The 16,237-nt window shown below is 24.8% G+C and overlaps 1 protein-coding gene across 4 annotated transcripts in view; it reads left to right on the top strand.

Moving 5' to 3' along the window:
* Positions 1-1,782: 1,782 nt before the first annotated feature.
* LOC142331399 (uncharacterized) overlaps positions 1,783-16,237 on the top strand; it is an 807,446-nt gene continuing 792,991 nt past the window's right edge. For 3 of the 4 annotated variants that reach the window (XR_012757984.1, XR_012757983.1, XR_012757985.1), the window contains exon 1: positions 1,783-4,893. The gene's annotated coding sequence lies outside the window, so the exon portion shown is untranslated. The remainder of the gene's footprint in view (positions 4,894-16,237) is intronic. The other variant, XM_075377288.1, reaches the window with a different exon arrangement.

Here is a 16,237-nt window from a genome sequence, read left to right as displayed (position 1 = left end):
ATTTTTGGAAATGTTTGTTATAATAAAAAAAAAAAAAAACAAAAGAATTCAATATAGATACTGGTATTACATTTTAATTTAGACTTTTCGTCGAATAATTTCAAAAATAACTACGAGCGAAAATTTGGATTCGCTAAATCTGTAAATCAATTTAGTCTAAATAAAAACAAACCTTCTGTTTGTTTTTATGATCTGTAACCGGTCATCTCTGATCTACGTCCCGATGAAAATATAAGATTTTTAAATAGAGAAATAATTAAAATAATGCCAACTTCGAAATTTATAAGTTTTAATTACGTTTATAAGCGAAAAAAAAACATACGGTACGGTGTACTGTATATTATTTAATAATTTGGATAAATTTTATCGCATTTTTTCTTTGCATTATTCTTTTAGGATGAATAGAATATTTGACATTCCAATCGTATAATTACAACGGCTTGGCATCTAATTTAAATGTTATATAAGGTATTTACTTCTTTGTTTATAAATTAATTTAAAAATAAAAAAATATATACATAGTATAGATTCGTTTGCAGAATACCGTACAGTTTAAAATACGCAAAACGGTTTTAAATATTTAAAGAGGATAATTATTTGCGTTACGTATAAACATATGTAGTAACTTATATTGAAGTCGCAAACTACATACGAATATTTTTGTATACCTGACGAAATAAAATTCATAAGCGTACTTATAAGATGTCTAGATTTATTTTCGTCTGTAATTAAAACCTGTAAAACAATTTACGGTCTAAGTATATAAAACAATTCTATAAAAATCGTAAATCTTTAAACGTATAAAAAGTTAGTCGTTAAAAATATTAAAAGACTATCCTATTTATGCGGTAACTTAGTACAAATTACAAAAATTAAATATAATTACACGAAAATTTATATTTCATCCGTCCTCGTTTTAAGGTAATTATAATACCAAAATAAAGGTAAATTTAATATTGTTTAAAATTATTTATAAAATAAATTATAAACAAATAACGAATTAAATTACACAAACAAAGTGTAATGTTAAAATGTTTCGTAATTACGGTTTATTTAATGAAAAAACAATAATTTTAACGAAGAATGTTTTTAAAATTATATATTTTAATCGGTTTATTGTCGTTAATTAACCCAATTTAGACTATTTGTTTTAAAGTTAATTATCGCTATTATTGTAAGCGTATTAATAAATAAATATTATTTCTTAAAACCGGTCTCTTTAAAAATGTTAATTATCGTAACGTATTTTTATTTTTTTTTAAGGGATAACGTAATAGATCCGCTACATTGTTCGCGATTAAATTAACGGGTTTTGTTTTCCGATTTTTTACAAAGAGAATTATTAATGATCGTGCGTAAATGAAATTGTTAATTTCAAAAATATTTTTCGAGATTATAGGATATTTTTAGGCGTAGCTTACGGAGTAATAACCGATTATTTTTTGTACGCGGACGCGTTATACGGAATTAATTATTTAAGCCGGTCCGCTCGGTAGTATCCTTCGGAACGACGGTGTCGATTTCAGATTTAAATCGCAGTGTTTTTCACTTTTGTCCGGGTGAAATTTTAATAGGAATAATGTAGTCGTAATGTATTGACAGGGCGCGGTGAATCGATAGAGACGGCGGCGCGGCGCGTGGAGTCGACCGCGTTGCTAGGTAACGGACGAGTGGGGAGGGCGGGCGGAGTCGGCCAATGGCGGGCCGTCTCTGCGCTACGTCACACGGACCAATCGCGCTGCCGAGCCTGGCCGGCGCTCGGGAGATCAGTCGCGAGTCAGTCTTACGATATGCATTACACATGAGTGTATCTAGTGCCCGCCGCCGTTTTTACAATTCATACAGCAAGAGTGGGAGAGTTAATGGCGACTAGTACGTACATGCCCGCTAGTAGCGCCGTGTCCACGGACCTGGACAGTTCCGCCGTTGGAGTTATGAACATCGTGAACGCGAGTATCGGCGGGGGCGGAGGTTATCATACGAGTCCGTCCCCGCGGTCGGCCGCCGAAGGCGAAATGAAATATATGCCTCCCGGTCAACACCATCATCATCATCATCACCACCATCAGGTACCGTCCTCGCCTTCGCCCAACAGTCACCCGGTCAGCCTGTCGGCGCACAACCCCTGGGTCAGCCTTCAGCCGGGAGCGGCGGCCGCCGACCCGTGGGCCGCCTCCATGGGGATCCACAACCACCACTCGCATCACCATCATCCGCACCAGGCGACGACGGTAGACATCAAGCCGCCCGACATGCACAGACAGCATCAACCTTCGGCCACCGGGATGGCCTCGTGGCACGCACCGGTCGTCACCTCCGCCCACTACATACCCGGAGGCTCCAACAACGGGGCCGGATCGCCTCTGGGGCACCACAGCGCCTACCACGCCGCGATGAACGGGATGCTGGCGCACCACCACCAGGCCAGCCCTCAGTTACACCATTCGTTAAGGGATATGCAGAACCACAGCCCGTCGTATCCGCAGAGTCAGCACCCCGGCGACGCCCCCAGCGGCGGTGAAGAAGACGCCCCCACCTCGGATGATCTCGAAGCCTTCGCCAAACAGTTCAAGCAGAGAAGAATCAAATTAGGTTTCACGCAAGCGGACGTCGGTTTAGCGTTAGGTACGCTGTACGGTAACGTGTTCTCTCAGACGACGATATGCAGGTTCGAAGCGCTACAACTCAGCTTCAAAAACATGTGCAAACTGAAACCTCTGTTACAAAAGTGGTTGGAAGAAGCCGATTCGACGACGGGTTCGCCGACGAGCATCGATAAGATCGCCGCGCAAGGCCGAAAAAGGAAAAAGAGAACGAGCATAGAAGTATCGGTGAAAGGGGCGTTAGAACAGCATTTTCACAAACAACCTAAACCTTCCGCCCAAGAGATAACGTCGTTGGCGGACAGTTTACAGTTAGAAAAAGAAGTGGTCAGAGTGTGGTTCTGTAACAGGAGACAAAAGGAAAAGCGAATGACGCCTCCGAATACGTTAGGGCCTCAAGACGGTCTCATGGACGGACAACTTCCTCCGGGCGGACCTCACGGATTACATCAAGGATACCACCATCAAGATATGCACGGATCGCCGATGGGGCCTCACAGCCATTCGCACAGTCCGCCTATGTTATCGCCTCAGACCATGCCTACGCACCAATCGCTTGCGGCCCACTAACGATTAGCCCAGTGGGATATTGAATACTCGAGACATTTCTCCAAGATGCACAGAGAATTTGTGTAACATCGAAATCGATGAAGGTAATATGTTGTTTTTGCTCAAAAACCGTTCGTAATTAAAGATTACCGAACACGACGGACGTTGTGTATTATCATCGGTAGTGTTAAAAATCGGGGTGGGGGTGATCGTGTGCATAATTAATAATGATAATAATAATAACATCATCAGCATATTATGCTAGTAATAAAAACGGTGATTGCATGTAACTGTTGTGCGGGTACCGGGGTGGGGGCTACATCATACACGTGCATATTATTATTATTATCATTATTTATTTGAAAAAATAGTACGTTACGTATTTTTGAAATAAATGAACGAAACAAACATATTTGGAGAAACAAACAACGGTCTTGAGTTTATGAACATTTTTCAATTTCCTACTGAAAGTTTATTAAATGTTAAAAAAGTGCACTCCAAATTCGAGTCAGAACATATTTAGTAATACGATTTATTATTATTACTGTAATAAAAAAAAAAAAAAAACATTAAATACAGTAATGATAAAAATAATACAACTTAATTACATTTAAAAAAAAGGTAAACTGTTAATGTGTATATATAGACAGTGAATTAAGTTGAAAGATTAAATATATAGAAATATTTATTATATTACTATAATATTATAATAAATAAAAGTAATATTACATGAGATTGAATATTTAAAAAGAGTAAGTGTAATGGACTGATAAATAGTTTACATGTAATAACTGTGGTATAAAATTCATAAAAAAATAAACAATTCAGTGTGCATAAATAATTTTGTGACTGATTATTTTGATGAATAGATATGATTGTAATATATATATAAATACAATTAAAACAAAAAATATATATATAAAACCGGTATACCTGTAATGGACATTGAACTGAAATCCGTATTAAAAAATATATGTATAGGTATATCTAAACAAAAATACAACAGAAGTTTTTATCTTTAGAAATTTTTAAGAAAATATATTAATAAACGTGTACAAAATTATAATAAACGCGAATCATAAATATTAATATAATATACCCGGTAAACATTCAATTTTTTTTAATTATTTGTTTTTTTGTTTAATTTTATGTTACAATCATAAAAAAAACAAAACAATAAAGTAAAATTTTGTGAATATGGACATGTAATTATGTAAATATATTATTAAAAAATAATAATAAAAATAGCGATCACTTCTATTTTTATTTTATTTGTTTTTTTAATTTTGGTTTTTGTTTTTGGTTATTTTTTTTGAGAACAAATCTGACACTAACTGAAAAAGGTCGTTTAAAAGCAGTACACATTTAAAAAAAATCTGTTTTATTATATTTTTTAAATTGAAATATAATCGAGTGCGTCACGTGGTTAATTAATACAAAATAAATTGAAATAATAATTTATACAGATCAGATAATAATGATGTAAAAATGTTATCTGCTCGATTAATATTATAATAAATTTTTTAAATGAAAAAAATAGCTCGAGTGTAGTGTTGTGATTTACGAAAAATTAAAAAAAATTCTGATATCAACGTTACAATTTCAACGAGTTTAAAAAAAAAATTGAAACGTACAACAAAAGTTATTCGGACGACCAATGTATCAATCTACTGGAAACAACCGGCGCACCAAAGAGGTCCAGCACGCCTTCCTGTGTTTATTCCAGCGCTCACAAGCCAAGGTAGGATCTGTTAAATCAGCCTTACCTATTAAATGCTTTAATATATATTAAATATAAATACATATATATATCACATATAATTTATTTTTTTTGAAACAGAATCTTTTTTCTAAACAAGAACAGAAACTTAAGAACATACAAAGAAAAAAAAGATTTAAAGTGTCAGATATTATTATTATTAATAATATGATTTTATAGTGCCAGTGTTCTAAGTGTTCAAAAATATATATTAAAAGAAAATGTAGATTTAATTTAATGTTACTATATATAAATATATTTATAAACATTTAGTGTAAGATTTGTTCTCTGTGATTAGTTAATGTCACATAGCTTTTTTCCTTTGTGATTGTTTCTATTATATTTTTACTTATTTCTTATATAATTAATTAGTTTGTTATGATTAATAATAAAAATATCGATTTACGTCGAAAAAAAAACAAAAAACCGATTATATTATTATACTTTTTTTAATTTTTAAATTTAACTTACTAATAACCAAAAAATATAAATAATTTTTTTTTTTAATGTTGAAAATATATTTTATCCTCAATAAAAATATAACGTAATAATTTTTGATTATATAAATAATGAAAAAAAAAGTTTATTATCTTTATCGTAAATAAATATTTATTAGTAAACAATTGAATAAATAAATAATTTAATTTAATAATAAAACTTACTTTATTAAAATATATATGTTTTATTTTAAATTTCACTTTAACTATTAAATAGTTAACTTTCCTTTAATTATAAAATACTAAAATCAAAAACCTTTCTACAAATTAAAATGAAAATATATTTTTTAATAAATAAATAAAGCGAACGTATCTTTAAATAATTTATTTAAATTCATTTAGACTAACCATATTATACCGCGATAAAATTAAAAAAATAAATAAATAAAACTAAATAGAAAAAATGATTAAAATGCGTTTCTTTATTAAAATCCGCGATAATTTTTAAAAATATAATAATAAAAAAAGTATATTTTTATGAAATTAAAATTACAGTTAATTGATTTACTAATTTTGTTGAATTTTACTGATATATAAAGTAAAATTATATATATATATCTTACCTATATATTCTATAAAAATAATTTTAGTTCATTTTTTCAATATTAAAATACATTAAAAAAAATTATATAGGGTATTTAAAATTAATTACGAAAATTTTAATTTCAAATTATTTTGGAAGGTAGATAATTTTTTTTATTTTTCTTAAAAAATTTCCGTTAAAAAATTAAAATTAAACATTTACCGATCGAAATACACGTTTTAATCTCATTTTAACATTTAATAATTTATAATATCTTATATTATTAATTGTAGACCAAATATATAGATTACGGTAACTTAATAATTGTGGTGTATCATTAATTAATAATCATACGGTTTTTGATTATTGTTTGATAAAAAAAAATACAAAAAATTACGATAACAAATTTTATTTCTCCTCATTTTTTTGCAATAAAATTGTTTTAATGGTTTTTTTTTAATCTCCGAAGCTTCATGTTATTTTATATTTATTTTTTTTATATTTTATAAAAAATTATTTATTAAATTAAATATTTTTTAAAATAAGTAACTTTTCTTTTATTATCGATAAAATTTTACAATTTGCCCCTATATATTTTTACCGTTATAACAAAATAAACAAATTTTAATAAAGACTAGAAAATTGTTTTTTCTTAAAATATAAATAAATTTAACGATAAAATATGTATAATTGATTAGTCTAAATAAATAAATATTTTATGTTTATTTTATATAAAAAAATAAAAAATAATAAAAATAAATCGTGATTAGTAAGTTGAAATTTTAAATACGATATAATAAAAATAATTAGATAAAAAATAAAAAATCTAAAAAAAATATTACCTTATCGGTTCAAGAGTCAGTAAAATAACAAACAGTAAATGTAACTTATATTGCATAATAGGGTTATATTTTAGTCAAAATATGTGTTAGTTATAATTATATTTCTTTGATAATTATAATTTGTTTTTATTAATTATTTATTTGTTAAGATTATTTTACTTTGAAAAAAGATAAATTTATAATTATTTTATATATAATTTACAAATCAAAATAATAATAATAATAATATAGAAAATAATAAATTAATATTTATTGTGTTTTATTATTATTATTAATATATAATAAATTATATATTAAATAAATATATTATTGTAAGCACAAAAAGGGCCGATTTCACAATAATTTCTATTATAACGTATAATATACATGCGACGAAATAATTATTTAAAAAAAAAAGAGATGAACTTATCTTGTCAACTCAAATGTAAATATTATATTATATATATAATAAATAAAAACAAAATAAATATTGAACGAACCTCTTCATATATTTATAATAATAATAAAAATAAAAAACACAATTGTACAGTTATGTAGTTTTATCTATGAACAATTTATTAATGATTATAAAACAAATATATATATGAAAATACTGTGTAATATTTTTTGTTTTGTTGTTTATTATTTATATTTTTCGGTTGTTTTTTTTATCATTGAGGGGGTTCAAATTTTGTGTAATTTAAATTTAAAAAGAAATTATTAAAATCAGTTTTATTAGATTTTGAGGGATTTTATTATATATTAAGTGATAAGAAAAAAAGAGAGAAATAAATTTTGTGTTTTTTGTCATAATATATGAAACTGATGTTTATTTATTTTATATTTTACCACATCCAGAGTTTTTTTTTTAATTTTTAAAAAAACACAAACTTATAATAATTATTTAATTTTATCAAAAATTAAATAATTTATTATCAAAAATTACTTTGCCGACGCGTTTTTAAACGATAACTGAATAACTACAGTTATCGTCGGATTTAATTAAATAAAATTCAGTTTGATTCCAGACAATTTATTATTTAATTGAACAAAATAAATAATAATTTTAGATATAAATACAATTATTTATAATATATTTATCGTTAAAAATTAATTAATAATAAGATTAATATTGAGATTTATTTTTAGAAAATAATTTTGCGTGTATTGAGTTTTAAAAATTATATATCGTATATTTTACATCGATTTAAAGTTTAAATAGATTATTTAGGAAAACTTTATCGAAACGTTTTAATAAAGAAAAACAAAGTAGATAAATGCTTAATAAGTTATAATCTTTAACTACAGCTATTTATTTTCAAAACAACACTTTTCACGTGTCTTCTATTTTCTCTACTTTTAAAGGGATTTTTTTTTAAATTTAGATTCTTTGCTTTTATTATTTATATTTTTGAAACTCTTAATACAAATTTGATCTATACAAGTATTAAAATATAATTTAAAACGGTTTTTTTTTAAGTATGAGAATATGATATAATTTTTTTTTAAATGCATATGTAGTTATTATTTCAATGTTTTTTTTTTGTTTTAACCTTCGGGACCACCGTTATGTATTGCTTCAGAGGATGAATATTTTAATCTGAACTATATAAAACATATTTTCAAAAAAAAGATAACGTTAGAAATAACGTGTTTTATTCGTAAATTATTATATTAAAACAAAATTATTTTTAAGGAATTAGAAAATAATTTTTTTACAAATTAACTTTTTTTACTTTGTAAAATTAATTTTTTTAATGATTTTTAAATAGATTCATTTTCTTTTAATGTAAAAAAAATTCTATTTTCTTTTTAATAGAAAATATTTATCGTTGGCAAAGTAATTTTATTAAAAATCCTATTTTTATACATTTTATTCATTACTACAACACAAAATAAAACAAACATTAAAAAAAAGGGTGACGTTCATATACAATGTATCTAATAAAGCGACAAAATATTTAGATTAAACAAAAAGGAATACAAATCTAATTAATTATAAATTTAATTACATAAGTATAATACTGGCCAGTAAAACAAAAACAAAAACCAAAAAAATTAAAAAATAAAGAATTAGATTGGTGATAAAAAATTAGGTTTCTGTTAATAAAACTAAAAATTAGTTTTATTATCATATTGATAAGGTTTTTTTTTAATATACAATAAATTACAAATATGTGATGTATTTTTTTATATAAATACCTAATATATATATATATATTAAGTTATTATTATTAAGGTAGGGTATGTAAATTAGAAAAAAAATTCTATAATTTTTTTTTGTTTATAATTTTAAATTGAGTTTTAGTAATAATCTGTGATATTTATTATATAGGTAATGTATAGCTTTGTCTATTATTATTAATATTATTATTATTATTATATGATATGTTAATAAAAAACTTTTTGTATTGATGTAAGAAAAATTTTTAAAAATTAAAAAAATAAATAAATAAAAATACAAAATAATTTTTAGTCAATAGAATAATTTAAAATTATAATTATTACAATTAAAAATATTTTACGAATAACTGTTTTACGATAATTTCATTTAACCTTTCACTAATTCAAAACAGGGATCGATATTAAAATTTTGTATATAAAATCGTTTACTTTAAAAATGCGTCCGATTTTACATTAATGAATCATATACGCATTTAAATCGATATACAATCCATACAGTGATCAGAGATAAGTGATTTATCGATAAATACACTTATTTAATTATTAATCGTTATCGATAGAGTAAATATTATAGAATTATTGGAGACTCAAATTAAAAAAAAATATACATATATACACACGTTACATTTTTAATTTTAATTTAGAACATGATAGGAATTATGTCGACGTAATATCATCTCGATATAAATAAACCACCTAGCATCATTATTCTATAACAAGCAAACAAACGTAAATAAACTGATATGTATTATAAAATACGTCGGTTAAAAATGAGATAATTTCATACGATATCGTTATTATTTTACTGAGGTTCTTGTTTCTGTATACTTCGATTTGAATGAGGTATAAAGATTTACATGACAATTTAAGAATTCTATTTACTAGTGTACTGGATTTTAAAAAACAGAAGATTTAATATCAGTTGATATGAAATAAAAAGTTCAAATATTTTTAAACTTTTTGGAAATGTATTTTGAAATAATGGATTTTATGAACAGAATTTATTATTTAAAATACGATAAATCAATAATCTTTCCTTCAGATTTACGGTTTTTTAATTAAAAAAAAAAAAATTAAGCAATATTATAGTATTTCTATAACAAGATATCTAATACATTTTATAAAAAAAAATATATATATATAACGAAAAATTATGTCAAAAAATTATATTAAATTTATTCAAAATTATTTTTTTAATTTAATTACGTTATTTTACAATATTTTTTTTTTGAAAAAGATTTAGAAACAAGTATAAATTAAAAATTGAATAAACTACACTTACAAATATATAGAATTTTATTTATTAAAATTTTCACGCGTTGTATATTTTTGAAATTTATTTAAATGTTTCAATAAACTAAATTAAATTAACAAAAAAATAATAATAACCTATGTAATACATAATATCGGCTGATAAATTTCTTAATAAATATAAGTATTATTTATTTTAATTTAATATAACTCATTAAAGTACATTAATCGAACCAGAAAATTATCTTAAAATTGACATTTGAAAATTAAACATTTCTCAAATTCATACATTATATACATATATAATATATCAATCATTTTATAATAAATAACATGATAAAAAAAAAACAAATCTGCAAATGAAGACCAATCATATTACCCATCCTGTCATTAATATAACCCTTCAAAGCAGATAAAAAAATGTTTATAGATAATTTAGATGAAATAAAAAATTCTGATTAGCAAATTTTAAAAAGAAAAAATAAAGCAGGATTTAACAACGGAAGAATTTCACCGCTATAGAACGTCACGGAACCACCGTCGTTAAAAAAATTGATGAACATAAATTTTTATCAGTAATATTTGATTTAACTTAGTATAAATTTTGTATTTTTGTATAGTTGATGGATGAATGAAATATTAAAGTCCTTATAAAGTCTGATGTTTATAAGTTGTAGGTAATTGAAAATCGACTAAAGAAATTTTGATTACGGATGATCAAAATTACGAAAATTATTTATATTATAAAAATAAATTCTACGGTTAAATTTTTGTAAATTGTTCAATAATATTAAAACAGGTTGTTTAAACAATGAAGAAAAAAATTATATAATTTTGTTTAATAATTTATTATTTTTATTGGAACTGCACAAGAAAAAAAAATGGTTAACGAACATATATTTTAAATTTTAAACAACGAACTTATATTTATAGCCGGTATTTTAAATAAAAAAAATTATTTAATTGACAGGATTAAGTTCCAATAATGTTTTTATGTAGATCACTTAATACTATATACCACAATTAAACTTAAGTTTTTTTTAGAAAATCCTTAGTATAGATTTCGATGAACGAATTAAAAGACTTTTTTAATAACTATTTATTGGTTTATTTGTTTAAACCGTAGGAGTATAAACATAGAAAACGAATAAATAAGCTCGTTGATAATCATTAAAAACAAATTACAAATATGTCATGGAAATTTATCAGTACAAGGTTAATCGATGAGAAGAAATCAATCTTTGTCGTTACCATTAGGACATATCAGTTTAATGAATTGATTTCTCATATTACCTTGTGATATTTAACTATTTCAGCTGTACATTTTCCTGTAATATCTAACCGATTATGGTTCTAAGCGTGAATTTAAAATAAACGTGGAATTTATGATATTTAAATGTTAAATTTTTTTAGATTATTTTAAATTACATTACTGCCCTGTATCGTTGTTCTCCCGAAATATATATATAAAAATAATTTTTTTAAATTTTTAGTTACGATATAACTTTTATAATGTTTTAATAATAATATTAACTTTCATAATATTGTCGCTTGTTAATAAAAAAATAAAAAACAACTCCTTTTTAGCTAACAGAACTTGAAAATAAAACTAAAAACTGAATAATTTAACTATAATTATTAAGTAATTAATTAAATTTTAGTGTAATTTTATTAGAAACATATTATTATAGTTTTTTTTAATAAAAATGATCTATAACAGTATAAAAATTAATTCTTAAAAAATTAATTCATTTTATTATTAAATGAATAATATTTGTTGCATAATTACGTTATATTTGTTTTATTTAACATATATTTAAAAAAATTAATATTTTAACATACGCGTTTATATTATATAAACGACGATGTAAAATAAATTAAGCAATAAGAATATCGGTTTTTTATAAATATGTAATTTATTTAGATACGGAAAATCGTGTAATTATTAACTTTACTGATAAGTTTTATCGGAAAAAAAACTTTTGTAATTGTTAAAATTTGTTTCCAGTTTTTATGTTATTAAATATTTTTTGAATGTTAGTTTAATCTTTTATTTTGTATTAAATGGGTATTTTTGTAGTTGTGTTTACATATCTTCAGCACATATATAACATTTACATTAAATTCAAATTCATCGATCTGTAGTGATAACATTTTTGTTAGAGTAATTAGATTTAATTTAAAAACGGATAACTTTATTTACGATAAATAATCTCTATACATATTTTTTTAAATAGAATAAATTATTAGGTACTTATTTTAATCGACTATTAAACATTTTTAACAAATTTCTTGTCGTTTTATTTTGAAAAGAAATATTCAGTGAAAAATAAAATTTTACTTTTTATTAAACGTTCCGTTTATTAATCTCAAAAGTTGATTTTTTTTTAATAGATTTTATATACTACAAAATATTAACTAATACGCACGTGTTATTTATGATTTTATATTATTATATATTATTCGGAAATTTAGTCGGAAAAGCGTAAAATATTTTTAAAATGAGATAACATTTTATAAATCTAATACCTACTACCATATATCTTTATCTTTCCTTTACAGCAGAAGTAGATTAAGATAATATAATATAAATAATAATATGTCACTACAAATATAAAATATCAATTTTCATCGATTGATTAAACAAAAAAAAAAAAGACAAACTATTTTTATATAAATTTCCTGGAATGCAGCCACAAGAGAACCATATAAGTTGGTAATAATCTTCATATATATCCTACACAGCCCTAAAATGCTGCTTCTATTCATGTATGATGTCACTAAATTACATCACATCCGTTCGTACAGGAAACTTTTAGTGTATCGGAATCCTTTTGTATATTAATTAGCCTACTTCAATAGATAGACTTCATTCCAATGAAAAAAAATTAAACAAAAAACAAAATCTATCGTAAAATTAATTCTTTGTTTTTCTTTTAGGAAATAAATCTATATTTATGGAATTCAATTTTGATTTTTTTTTTATCAAAATATCGAAGAAAATCTATACTCGTATGTTTCTTTTTTTTACTTTTTATAAAAAGAGTTCGATTATACTATCTGATTAAAAATTTAAAAAATGAACCCACCGGTTTAATCTAGCGGTTTAACTGATCACCGCAAAATCAGCTAATTTAAAATTCAAGAATTCTTAGATTAAAATTTAATTTTATAAATTAAAGATGATCCACTTAGAAAAAATTTAAAAATATATTTCCAAGTATTTTCGGAGCTGCTACTTCATCATCAGGGATTTCTTATAAGATGTTAATTCAAAATTCATATGTCATATGTACAATTATATTTAAAAAAAAAAAATTGTTATGTTTATAATACGGTCGGTGAAGAAATAAAAAATCGTCAATAAGACTGTGACGTCATATTTGTAAGATGTTTACGACTATTATCTCTATAGATAATGTACATTATTTTTTATTTCTTGACGACAGACTATTATGAACGTAACAATTTTAATTTAAATATAATTAGATATGACATATGAATTTTGAAAAAAATTTATAAGAAATCTCTGACGAAGAAGTAGCAGCTTCGAAAGTAGTTGAAAATATATTTTAAAATTGTCGGTAACTGGAACTTTAATTTATACAATTGTATTATACCGACGGTGCCAAATGCTTAGAAAATTAAATCAAATATAATTACTTTTATTTGGATTTGAATATTAGATAGTCGATATCGGTGTTCCTTGGTGGTTGAGTTTCAATTAACCACAATTTCAGAGGAGATCGACCCGACTCTATTCCAGATTACATATTTAGCTTGTATATTTACACTTACTGCAGGTAAATCAGGCCTGACAAACCAGTAGCGATGATTGAATTTGATTATACACACACATCCAGACCCGGCAGTAGCTGGAAAATTGGTTACAAAAAACAAACATTTAAAAAAATGATATGAATTTTAGATTTCTTAAAAAATATATATATATAAATATTTTTGAAAAAAAATTTCAAGTTATAATTTAAAGTTAATATAGCACACGTTTATCGATTAAAAGATTTATTTTTAATTTCAAACCAAGTTTTTAATGCCCGTGAAACTCCCCAATAAATAAAATTAAAATAACCAACTGTTTCTCCTTGGCTCCCAAAATAAAATATATAATTACATTAAAACTTCAGTCCCTACTTTATTCAATATATTTATTTAAAGTCGCATCAGCAGTTAAAATCATTAGCAACTCATCAATATCTGTATGAATGTACGGTTAACTTGTACTTCTGAATAAATTCAGGCCAACCATTTCTGAGACGTATGGTTAATTGAAACTCAACCGGCAAAGAACACCGGTATCCACGATCTACTATTCAACTTCGAATAAAAAGAACTGCCTTTACTATGAATCTAAAAACTCTCGACTTCGAAATCAGCTGATTTACGACAAGGAGTTTACCACTAGATCAAATGGGTGGGGTTTGTATTTTTTTAAAGGGGATATAATTTTTGGTAATTGCTGGTTTCGTCCTGAGACATCAGGATTATTTTTGCTTGTTATCTCTTTAAAAGAAAATTTTTTTTTTATATTTATACAATAATTAATTCTTGAATTTAATGGAAATAAAATTTAAAATTTAAAAAAAAATCAGAAAAAAGTTTAAATAAAAAAAAAATTTGCATAAACATGTAAAAAGAATTTGTGAATAAATTTATATTTTTAATTATAATCAATAAATCTTACTAAATTTACGAAGGAAATAAAAAAATAATATTAATATATTATAGCAACATTTTATTTACAAATATAAAATTATAACTAATTACTTAATGTAATCTTTTAAGAAAATTAATTAATTTGTTATTGTTTATTTGTTTGATTATTCTTTTTTTTATATTAAACCGAATAAAAAATTACAGGTGTGGTTAGGTTGGGTCGAATAACATTAAAAAGTTGAAATAACTTATATGGTTTTTCGTTTTTTTTTTTTAGAAATAAAATGTAAATACCTATCAAAAATCTTAAGTTAAAAAGTTAAAAAAGATATACCAACAAAATTCCTAACTTTAGAGACAGGAAATTTATTGTGGTTACTGTATATTTTAGTACTATTTTCTTGTTTAAAAATTATTATTCTATTATTAGATTAAAAAATAAAATTTCATTTATTTGTCGTACGAATATAAGGTATTGTTTACTTAAATTATTTTGTTTAAATCAGGTTAAATTTTTTCTGCTAAGTTTGACGATTAAGAATTATTAGAATGTTTGTAATATTTTCTTTTTTTTATAATACAGGAATTTATTAGTATTTTTTTGTTTAAATAATTTAATAGATCGTGGTACTTTATTATCGAGTGAAACATAGTACACGTTTTTTAAATAATCTCCATTTACTATTTTTACTGGTTAACAAGACATAAATCACGGCTTCAGTAGAAAATAAATTATTGATTTACAAATCCATTTTGAAGCCCATTTGGACTTGCGGGCTTGAATTGTCGGGTACAACAAGCAACTCCACTACTGATATAATTGAACGCTACCAGACGAAACACTGAGAAAAATGCTAAACACACCCTGGTACATAAGCAATAACCCCATATATTATGATTTTAAATTGCGAACCGTTCGAAAGGAAATCTCTTTGGCCAGGTTACGATATCAAAATCATTTGAATCGGCACTAAATTATATGGCATTCAATTTATTGGATAACACAATCGATGATTTTTCAAGAAATAAATAGGGAATCTTGGAGAGCTGCATCAAACCAGTCAAATGACTGAAGACAAAAAAAACAAATTATTGGATAAAACAAACAGTGATTTTTCAAGATTGCTGAGAAACAATATTTTTTTATTTGTTTTTTTCCTTTCCATTAAGTGAATTTAGTCCGGCCTGGCGGACTGCTCTTCTATTTCATTTCTTTTATTTCGTTATTATTAACTCACTGACCACTGGGTCTGTGTGTACTTAATATTGGTCCAAATAGATCTTATTTACTTATTGTTGAATTCCCTTACTGATCAGACTGTAAAGTTGCTATGATGTAAAAAAAAAAAACAATTTTTATTTTAATCCCATTTTCA

This window comes from Lycorma delicatula, chromosome 10 (genome assembly GCF_047948215.1).
Source record: "Lycorma delicatula isolate Av1 chromosome 10, ASM4794821v1, whole genome shotgun sequence".
Taxonomy (NCBI): Eukaryota; Metazoa; Arthropoda; class Insecta; order Hemiptera; family Fulgoridae; genus Lycorma; species Lycorma delicatula.
This window is presented reverse-complemented; position numbering and strand designations above follow the sequence as displayed.